The sequence below is a fragment of the Lepisosteus platostomus genome, chromosome 8 (assembly GCF_059453375.1).
Source record: "Lepisosteus platostomus isolate fLepPlt1 chromosome 8, fLepPlt1.hap1, whole genome shotgun sequence".
In the NCBI taxonomy this organism is placed as follows: Eukaryota; Metazoa; Chordata; class Actinopteri; order Semionotiformes; family Lepisosteidae; genus Lepisosteus; species Lepisosteus platostomus.
Genome location: NC_142618.1, coordinates 3615509 through 3626964, shown reverse-complemented (window position 1 = coordinate 3626964; position 11456 = coordinate 3615509). Strand labels below are relative to the sequence as shown.

The 11456-nt window shown below is 37.0% G+C and overlaps 1 long non-coding RNA gene across 1 annotated transcript; it reads left to right on the top strand.

Annotated features, from left to right (window-relative positions):
• The first annotated feature begins 1079 nt into the window (after positions 1–1079).
• On the top strand, positions 1080–10199 carry LOC148655516 (uncharacterized). Its single transcript, XR_015941069.1, has 3 exons — positions 1080–1302; positions 6665–6796; positions 9085–10199. It is a non-coding gene; the product is annotated as an uncharacterized LOC148655516 (long non-coding RNA).
• The last annotated feature ends 1257 nt before the right edge of the window (positions 10200–11456 follow it).

Here is an 11456-nt window from a genome sequence, read left to right as displayed (position 1 = left end):
TGAAGCCCATTATGTCTGCAGTGTTATATTCGAAAAGTATTTACAAATTATACCAAGTAGCCATTTAAAAATCTGATTAGTGCCTCCCAAAATACATTAATAAACCCAATCAAATTCCTCAAGGCCATCTCCTACATTATTCTGTGTAACATTTCTCCTGGCTTCATGTCCATTACCATCATAGCCTGTCATTTGATACAAGGAAGAGTAGGCTGAAACATTTCATATTTGTGACCATTTATCATCACCATAGAGTACGACCTGCACTAGGCTAGTGATTCACTCAAAACAGTAGTTGTTACAGTAAGTGATGGGATTCGAAATCACGATTTCTAGGTTACAAAAACTGCTGCAAGGTGCTAGAAAGACACAAGGCAGGAGGGTGTCCTTTCACCTTCCACTTCTTGCTGAATTCATTAAGTGTGTGACGGTATCAGAACATAATATTTAACTGTCTGTTTAACAAGCCAAAGTGCTCATTGTTGAATTCAAGGCCTCACTCTGAAGTGCTTCAACACATTTCTGTCTAGCTTTTAGCATACCTGGCTCTTGATCAACATACTTCACACTGTTCTCTCTTGATATCTGTTGAAATAACTGGTTGTGTGTGTGTTAAAGCTAAAATAAAAGCTTATTGTAAATTCTTGTCGATGATAAATGGAATGGGAAATGTAAAATGACACTTCTTAGTTACAGTGTAATGTAATATTAATAAGCGCAAACACCACAAAGACCCTGAGACTCATTTTCATACGTGAAAGAATTTATGTTTCGGGTTACCATGTGTTTCTAAAACCTGTATCGTCAAGATTCAGCGGGATACAGAAATGAGTTTCCTATGAAATATATATAATCTTGTATTTGATTATGTACTTTTTACCCTGATGTTACATGTGATAAGTCTGAAACGTTACCTTTCTTGGAAAGGCAGTTCCAACGTAGCTGAGGGCAAACATTTTCAAAGGAGTTTGCCCAGAGCAAACACATGTGATGTTCTATTGACTTCACATCATGGGCACCAGAGGTATTTGAGTGGTTTGAAAGACCTCACAATGAATGAAGCCTACAGTACACAGGAAGGTCTTTAGTGCAGCATTGCGTAAGAGTAGCCGGACTTTATGTGGCACGAAGGTGAGAGGAAAGGGAGATGTCATAGGGCTGACAGCTTGGAACAGTGCAGGCTCTGTGCTCAGGGAGCGCACCTGTTGCCTGTGCACAATGGCTTATTGATTTTCATGAAGCAGGATTTCATTTGACTGTTGTCCACATGCACAGAGGCACCGGACCTTCGCCTGTCCAAAGGTTAGGAAGCAGAATGCAATATGAGTGAAATGCAGTGATTAAGCTGTGCCAAGTCTGAGAGCTGTGTCAGGAGTGATAGGAGTACTGAACCTCTTTACAGTGATCCTGCTCCTACTGGTTTCAATACCATTACATATATGATCATGCACACAGATTGTAAGAGATGTTATCTGTAACATATACTATAGATATGTTACAGAAGTGCTATCAATTTCATCATGAAAGGAAATAACAATGGATTTTGTTTCTATTGCATGAGTGTTCTTTTGTCAGAAACAAAAATACCGCAATATACTCTTGTGCTTATACTGCCCCTTTTAAAGAGGAGGAGCTGCTGACGTTACTTACAAACTAGAAAATCTAGTTTGTTTTCCTAATCTTAAGATGTAGTACTGGCCACATACATGATCTAATTTTAGAATGCTGTGCTACTCTGTGTACTAATGTGAGATTCTCTGTTTAGATGGGACAGCTGAAACATTCTAAATTTTTTACTTCATTAATTCATGAGGTAAGGGATACAGTAAAGCCCTTTTCAGTATCAGAAAGAAAATCTAGCAATACTATTTGTCCTCTCATATTATATGTAAAATAATATAAATTTCACACATTTGTAATCTGAGGGCTTAGAGTTATCCCCCCAGTCAAAGGGAGTGAATTGCATTTTATGAGCCTGTCAGCGCTAGTCAGAGACACACTTCACAACTCTCGTTGAAAGCATGTTCCATTTTCAAAAATGCCATTCCGTTTCCTGGAGATTTTTAAGTGGAGCAATTGTGTGAAGAAAGGCACTCAGATCACAGCTCAGAATTTACAAGGTGCTCCAATATGGATCCCATGAGCATGGTGTAACAAACCCTTATCAAGAACTAAAATTTTAAAGTGTAAAATTCCTATTTACGAAACATTATAAAAGCATCTTGAGGAAACAAAGAGATTTTCCTCCTCCAGGTTTCTTTTCTTATCCTTAGGCAACAGAGAGGATATCTGTTCTGAATACAGATCACAAATCCCACAGGAAACTGAATCTTTGTTTCTGTTCTACAGTACAGTATGTGTGTCATTGCAGTATTCAATATTCTCCTTAGTTTTAACAGTATTCCACAGATTTTTAGGGGATCATGTTTGTTTTAGATTTTGTCTTTCAAACAGGTATTTAAAGGGCCACACCATTTGATGAATGCAATTCATTAAGCTGTGTAATTTGAATTATTAATTGTCCATGTGTTCTGAAATGTCCGTCTTTTTAGACATGGAATGAATGATTGAGATATACTGTAACAACTCAAGCAGAATGTGATTATTTTTTCTCAGACAACATACTTTATAGTGTAATATAAAATCTGAGTACCCATTAAATAATTTTCTTCCACCTCATTTCAGTCCTTAAAAAGAAAGAATTTAATGGGCTGATATATCAAAATAATGCTCACTACCACTGAGCAGCACCTTGCTATTTGATCTAGGTTGTTGCAGTTGTGAAAGAGGAGCTTTGGCAATAATTTTACAAGTGACCCCAGCAGCAGATCGGCCTGTTTGAAGTTGTGTTAAGGATCCATGTGTGAGTACATCTGCTTTCATCACCGCTACTGCAATACTGCAAACCTTCATTCATCCCCAGAAAGGAGGCTGTGGAATAGAGCTTTTCAAAGAATGAGAGAAACATATTCCTGATTTCATTCAATACTAATTTACAGATTTTAAATTTTTTAAAATTTGTAAATTAGTTAACCCAGACCATCCATCAGAGAATTCAATACTTCTAAGGTCTTAACTTTAAATTCAACAGTATATTTGACTTACTGTATTTTTTATTATTGGATTGTACCATATTTGTCATGAGGTCTTGCAGTATTTGTCAGTAACAGTGTGATTTCCAGAGCACAGATTTGTCATCATTACAAGAACTCCTCAGAAACCATAAATACAATTTCAAAATGGTAACTTCAGTTCAGGTTTAAGTTAAGTTCATTTTCATTATTTTTACTGCGTTTTCAATAGTTCCAGTGTGTTTTGCTCTTTATGGGGATTCCCTATTTGTAACTGAGACTTATTATTTTTATTTAAATGACTTAAAACAAGAAATATCCAGGAAGAAAAGAAAGCTTTAAGCCCCCCTACACTTGCTCAATCCATTGTATTTCAACAGTTCATTTCCAAGTCAACGGTTATGTACAGAGATGTAATTCTAATACTTTCAAAGAAATACAGAGCCATCTTTTCCAGCAACATTATTTCATGAGCAGAACAAAGTCAGGAAATGGAAAGAAAGTCTGGCACGCAGTTCAGAACTGGGGGGAGTCCCTCACAGAATCCAGTATGTTTCTGCCAATTTGTGTCTTTTCTTAAACAGGTACAAAGCTCAACAGCTCATTTTCTTTCCCATTACAGAGATAAAAGCAGTTTATTAGAACAAAGAAAACCCACACATGGCTTTTGCAGATATTGAAAGCTATTTTTTTCATCTGCAGAGCACAGTACTATACAAGTGGCAGAGGAAGATAAGAAAAAACTTTGAAAGCCTTAGTGTTAAGATCTGTGGTCAGATTGCATATTCTTTTCTCTACAAAGGCTGAAGTGCTCAAACAGAACACAAAAGCTCTATCAGTGCTTGTGTTTGTCTTTGGTGGACCAGTTGCCCAGGCACACAGAACTGGCAACTGAGGTTCTACAGGAGCAACAACCCCAAAGCATTTCAAGACTATATCACACAGCAATAACAGAAATATAATTAGGTGTACCTTTTTTTACTCCTCACAGTTAGCTGGGGTTGTTGGGTTTTTCTCAAAGCCTCCCGAAATCAATTTTAAAATGTTACAAGCATCTCACATGATACAATGTGTATATTTTGCAGGTTTTCATATTGAACAACTAAAAATTAATCATGTTTCATTCAGGTGGTTGTGCGTCTTTCAGCAGAGAGATGATAAAAATGAATCAGGAGAGTGATGACAGTCAACATTACTTTTTCACTCTATTAACTATGCCCTCTCTGTTCAGCGCAGCTTTCCAGCAGTGTTTTCTTTCTGTTTTCCACACATGTTAGAGGTACTGCCATGGGCCAAGAAGGATCATACAGCACACTTCACTCATACACTTGTATGTGTGTACGCTTATACTACAACAACAACAACCTTTCTTTTATACAGCACCTTGAGTGGGAGGGGTGGGAGGGGTCATCTACTATACTGGAGGTTTGGAATACAGTAGGAAAGCAGAGGGACAGATCTTGATTTGAAAGAGCTTGGGAAGGTGACTCACTTCTTCATTCCTTGTACTGGAGATCCACCAGAAGTGATGGTGGTATCTACAGTACAGCAGTACAGTTTTTTACTCACTCAAGAACGTGGCCTTCTGAATCGTACGAAGAGACGTTTTTACCTAATCTGCACCCTAATCTTTACCTGGTCTGTTCTTTTTCATGTTGAATTTCTGTTGCCTTCTTTATTTCAGTGTTGACGAGTTCAGGTTGAGTTGTTGATAAATAAAAATAAAAACGTGAAATGCAAGAACCCCTCTTTCACTTTATTGCAGAAAAACATGAGGCCAAAGCAATCTGGGCTGAATAACTGTATGGACCAAAAAGAAAATCTTGCTGAGGTTATATACAGTATTTTGATGTTTTTTACAGTAGTAAATCACAGGAAGTACATGTTTCTCATATGCTTGATAACGTACACATTGTTTGGGAAAACTATATTTGACAAAAGGAAATTAAAAATTCTTGTCAAAAATGTTTCTCAAAAGGCTGTTGTTCAGTCAAACTAGTGTTTTAAACAGCCTCATATTGGAACTGCAGTGCCTAATAAATCAGTCAACATATCAATCAATGTTTCTGCTTCCTCCTTTTTCTCTGGACTTGAGCAAGTGGTAATTACAAGGACTGTAGGTTATGGGGAATGTCAGGGGCTATTAATCAGAAACAGAAGTTTACTTCATAAAAGGAAAATACTCTGAATCAGTTTAGAGGATGACTGACAATGGTTTTCATTAAGCAGACCCGTCTTTGAGTGTATTCCAGGGCTAACGAGTCATTAAAGTAATTAAAGTCTTAATTGTATTCTCAAGTTCCATGTCCTAGAAAATAAATTGAAATGTGAGAAGTTAAAATGAAGACTTGTGGTCAGCTGAGGTCACACTGAAAACTTCAGGGGGACTGCAATGCAGGCAGCCTACAGTAGATGTCAAAATGAAGATACAGAACTGATGTGATTCAGAACTGAAGACAAGCATACAGATGAGTGTCCTGCTGTACGAAGAGCCAAAATCACGTTACTAATATTACTGAGAACAACGGCATTTTAATAAGAAAACATGTTTAGATACACATAAACGTTTCACTTTTTTTAGTTTATTAAGGAAACTCATATTGCTGCATAAACTACTTATACGGTACTATGAAAGCAATAGATAACCCTTTTATAGACTATCACAAATATTACAGAGGGCTACTTCAAGTAGAAATTCTGTCTTAAAATAGCTATAGCTGTTGGGCACTTTATGAATTATAAGACCATTTTCTAGAGTGATGTGGGAGTTTGGATCGGTAGGGCTGTGCCTTGTAAAAGAAGAAAAGGGTTTGCTTTCTGCTTTTTGGCAGAGCTGTGCTGTTGATGTCAGACCTGCAGTTTCACAGTGCAAGTGTGCAAAGTGAAGCACTTTGGGTGGCATTACACAGTGGTGTGGGAGCACTGTGGCCTTAACCAAGCGTGGCTTCTTAGAATTACAGAAATATGCTCATTGGTATCCTGCTTTCAGTTTAAAGAAGGAGGATTTTGGCAAACTAACAAATATTGAAATCCAGCAGTTCAGAACTGGCACATAACATAAATGGAGCAAAGGAGACACTTCATTGAATTCCAGATAAATTTAGCATTGATTCTAAGATAAATGTAAAATGTCTTACACCATTTAATAGGAGGTTCATTATTTTAAAAAAAAAGAAAGTAAAGAAATAATAAAGGACAACAATAGAAATTACAATTAAGCTTTTGCAAAGGTTTCACACTGTTCAAGAGAATAACATGCAGCAAAAAGATTAAACAAAATTTCCTCACAGGCCACTGTAATGAATCGGATGAATTACATTCTGCATGCAGCACAGAAATGTGATTGTTGTTTTTCACAAGCATTCGTTTGAGGATAAGATGGACGTCCAGAAATGGAGAACTTTGCAAACAAGTTGACCATTGTAAAATTCATCTATTTGAGATAGCACAATAAAAAAACACCAGCTTTAATGAGCCCAAGGGAGCCTGTGAAGAAGGATTAGATCCTAATCTCGCCTATTTACGTTCTCCTACATGCGTACTGTATATACTGTATGTATCACCACCTGAACCCCCTCTGTGCATTCCTCTAGCGCCCTTCCCATCACCCCATCTTCACCCTTGTAGCAGCTCCCTGGCTCATTCCACATGAAAGTGACGGGCGGAGGGTCTGTCAGCCTCATCCTCACCTCGTATTTAGGCTATGGTTCCTCTAAGTAGACGGGGTAAGCCAAACAATCCTTTAACACTGTACTGTACTTTCTCATTCTCACTGTCTGACCTACAGTAACTGCTGAAATTATTTTAGAATCTTGACTGTGTTTTTTTTTAAGTGTCAGTTATTTCAAGACATCAGCAAATAATTCTTTCAATGAGATACAGTATGCTAAGCCTAAGCCCGATAATAAATGTAGAATCTTTAAGTAAAAAAAATCCCAGTTAGATCTTGCCTCTGCATGTCACTGATTATTAAAGTTGAGCATTATTCCTGATACATCGAATATAATAGTGAGTGTGGACAGGAAGAATAGCCTTCAGCAGTGTCAGTGTCACAATATTTCAGGTACTTTCAGGTGAAGGTGGCTATAAAAAATTGTATTGATCTTTTTCTGTGTCCATATCCTATTGCAATATTTTGAGAAACATTTCAGAACAAATTGATTGAAGCAAAACACGTTTTCTTTAAAGGGATTTTATATATGCACATATATGTGAATGTATAATTAAAGTCACCTGAAGAAATGTTCTAATGAAAACAATATCATGCTATTTACAGGTTTGCAGAGTGTTTTTTTTTTACGCTTTTGAGTTCTGGGTCAATATCTTTGTAGTGATGTGAAAAAACAAATTTTTCACTTGAACGTTCCACTCAATTAAATACTAACTCAGCATTATCAACTTAACTCAGTCAAGTTGATAATAGAGGCTCTCTTCTTTAATTATTTTTAACAGTACATGGTAAAGAACAGCTCTTCCTTCTAACAGGGCTGTGGGTAATTTTCTGCTGATAGGCTTGCCTGCTTCCCTGCTCACGAATTCCTCTTATTGGAACGAGCACTTCAACCTCAGGATGAAGTCCAAGAACAGAAGACAGAATGTCAGACAATCTGATTGAAAGCAGAGAAGTCAGCCCTGTTTACAGTTCACAGATAACATAAGTGCAAGAGAGAAATCCAGTCTTTCTGTGAACTTCATCCTTAAACTTCTTTTCAAATTTAGAAAGAAACTTTTAATGTGAGTTTTTATATAGACAAATGTTTCCATAATACGCATCTTAGTGTTGTTTCCATATCCTTTGTTATTTTTACAATCTAGGCACCAAAGTACTGGAAATGCTCCACTGGCTTAATTGCTGCTACAATAGACTGTTCTCTCACTCAGACGAAATATTTTTCTGTCATTCTGAGTGCCTATTAAATGTTACAGTATAGGGACCTGCATTTTAGTTTCTTCTTTGAAGTAGTATGGACTCTGTGACAGGTTTAACAGTTTTTCAAATAAAGCTGTAAGCTGTTCTACATTTAGAATGTATTTTATTCAGTCTTACTGGTTACAGTAGCTTATATACTGTATAAAGCTATAAAACAAATCCCTTAGGGTTTTTTACATTTATAATATGAAAAGAAACTCCACTTACTAAACTTTATCTTTAGACTAAACATAGCGCTCAATATTGTTTGCAGAAATCTGGGAGCTGTTATACAATATATTCTTGTTTGCTGTAAAAGTCAAATTCATAGATTTACTTGCAACTTGTTATCCTTTTGAAATAAACACACAGTTTGAATTCTTACTTCAAAGTTTCAAACTGCAATAACTAAACATAAACATGTAATGTTTATCACATCAAACATCGTCTACAGTATGTTCCAAAATATGTGAGGCACCAAAGAAACACAACTCTCGCGTTGTAATGATATATTCAAAACAGGGATATCCAACTAAATCACAGAAAATGTGATGACTAATGCAGATCACAGAATCACATGAAGTCTGCAGTATGAAATAAGACACGCTGTCGCAACATTACAGAGCTCCTATTGGGAATGACTTCCCTGAGCGTTAACATTCCTGGCAGCAGCGGTGCCTCTGGACAGACCGCTACTCTCCCTGCCATCTGGCAAAGACCGGCTGGTCAAGGATTTCTCTTCTTGATTACATTGGCAAGTTGGTCCCACAGATGCTCTACTGGATTTAGGTCAGGAAAAAAAGGCAGGCCAGGGTAGGGATTCAATAATGTCCCCTTGAAGCTGTGCCATTGTAGTCCTAGCAGTGTGTGGTCTTGCATTGTCCTGCTCCTTCGGCTGGGATGGGCTCACAGGAACAGGAAGTCTGTTAGCTGAAGGTGTTCATCACTGCAGTGGTAAGAAGCACTAGATGTGCACTCTTGGCATTCGTGTGCTGAAGGACATCATCACACTTCCACCGCCCCTGTGACTGGCTTGAACACGGCACAACAGCCAGCACTGTGTGGACGCTCCCTGTGAAATCTCCACACATTTTCTTCCCTCAGGTTCGTCACGGGCAGAACAACATCCGCTGACGGATAAAACACGCCGTCACTCTCCATTGCACCACCTCGGCGGTTCAAAGGCTCACTCACAGCAAGACAACACATACTGTATCATCCAGCTGTCGATTCTATGCAGACAGCGAACCGCAGTGATTGTACTGCTGTGCTCTGTCAGTGGTGAAGGTTGGATGGGCCAGTGTGGTTATCTTACTTGCAGGATGTGGCTTGTCCTGCATGGAGCTGGATTCTTGGATTCTCCACTGACTGCTGAAGCACAACAGTTTATTCCCTGGGAAACGTCTGTTATAGACAGGCTGCCTTCAGTCATGACGATTGAAACCTGTTGGTTTCTGTCGTTGTCAGTCCAGCAGGATGTGATGGCGGTATCTTATGAATTTCTTTTGAATTGAATTGAAGTTGTTTCCTTTTGACTGGATATTTACATACAGATTCTTAACTAACCCATAACGAACCCCTAACCAAATCACAAAGCAATATGTACAGTATGTGACCAAGGAGATACTGATGTAAAATGTCAGCTGTTTTCATTGTGCCACAGTATTATTATAAAATAAGTAAAGGCATGTTATATGGAGAGAAACAACAAGTTTGCACATTCTTTACACATTTATTTAAACTTTTATCTTCTTTTGATTTGTTAAAGAATAAACACTCATCTGTAGTACCGTATAACAATAAGGAATTTATCGTCTGACAGTGAGAACAGTAATATTTCTGTTACAGAAATATTAAAGGTTTGTCTGAAATGCCTTTGTCCTCCTCTCATTTGTAACCTTTTTATATTCACAACATGGGAATTAATTATGGGAATAAATATTAATTAGTTCTTGCTGTTTCAATGTTGACGGAGGAGTAATTCTTCAGTGAATGAGCACTGTAATTAGTACCCCTTCCTATAAATCGTAGCGACTGCATCCTTGTAATAACTTTATCTACTGTATCTAACTTGCTTTTAAGAAACAAAGTTGTTTTCTTCAGATCAGCTACTATAAAATATTGACTTGCAAGGAGTATATTTTTAGTGTTTAAATTTTGTTTTTGACTTGAGCAATTGAAAAAATGCTTGTTAAGCTTGTACAACTGGTTTTAAATTATGAATAAGGAAATAAAAAAAGACAATAGGAATTGCTATTTTGAAAAACGGGTGTTGTGGTAAGATGAATAATACATTTCTTATAAACATTTAAAACAAATAAACTGCAGTTTTAAACTAAAACTACCATAAGTACATCAAATCTCAAAAACATTTTCTTCTTTATCTCTTTATTTTTTTTACCTCATTTGATGGTTCTTACATCTCTTTCACAGTTTGTTTTCATTGGACTGAGCTGCATATAACTCATACATAATTTATAATAAATATTGAATAATATGTAAATAATACATAATAAAAAATGACAAATATGTTCATTTCATGTTCATTTTTATTTAAATATTGTAATCATAATAAATATGAAGGAACAAGTAATAGGTTCATTCAATGCCGAAAAGAGAAGAAAGAAAACACAATGTTTCGGCTGTGGAGCCTTCTTCGGGTGTGAGAAAGATAGGGCAGTCATTATTTATTATAATAAATTATAAAATATGAAAGGAAAAATAAGAAACAGCCCAAAGCTGGGATGGACAGTTGAAGGAGCTGCAGGCAAAAACAAACTGTAGGGGTTTGGTACAGCACCACACTGATTGGCTCCATTAATTACAAAGGAGTCAACAGACCACCAAGGAAGACCCCTCCTGTGATCTGAAGCCCGTTCTAAGGTTACAGGGCGTAATCACATCCAGGGCAGACCAGGGACATATTGGAGCAGTTTTCTTTCTTATAGAAGAACTGCAGAAATAAAACGACTCAGCCGTACAGCACATCACATTCAGCACCTTCTTGAAAAGATGTGATTCGTGTCTATGCAGAAGAAACCCACAGAAATACCTGTCTAAGTTATGTGACCTTTGAAAAAAGATTGAAAAGGAAAACTGTTAGACAGAATTCTTTAATTTAACTATTGCTAATTTATTCATGTTCTTAAAGAGTCACTGACAGGTTTTTAGTTCTCCATCTTGTAGTACACATTATTTTCAAGCCTGGGGGAATGGGATTCTTGTTAGTTCTCTTTCTTTCTGCAAATACTGTATAATCCCATCTGTATGCATTTTATCAATACAGTTTCCTGCAAAACTCCTTGCATAGTTCAATATGAACAATAACATAAACCTGCACTATACATCTGCAAAGGGCCTTGATACATAAATGATCAGACTTATTATATTTAACAAACAGTGAGGTTACTCAATAGATCACGTACTGTAAACATGATTTTCCTATGGCATTACTCAAGCTTTATTGATTCCCTGCA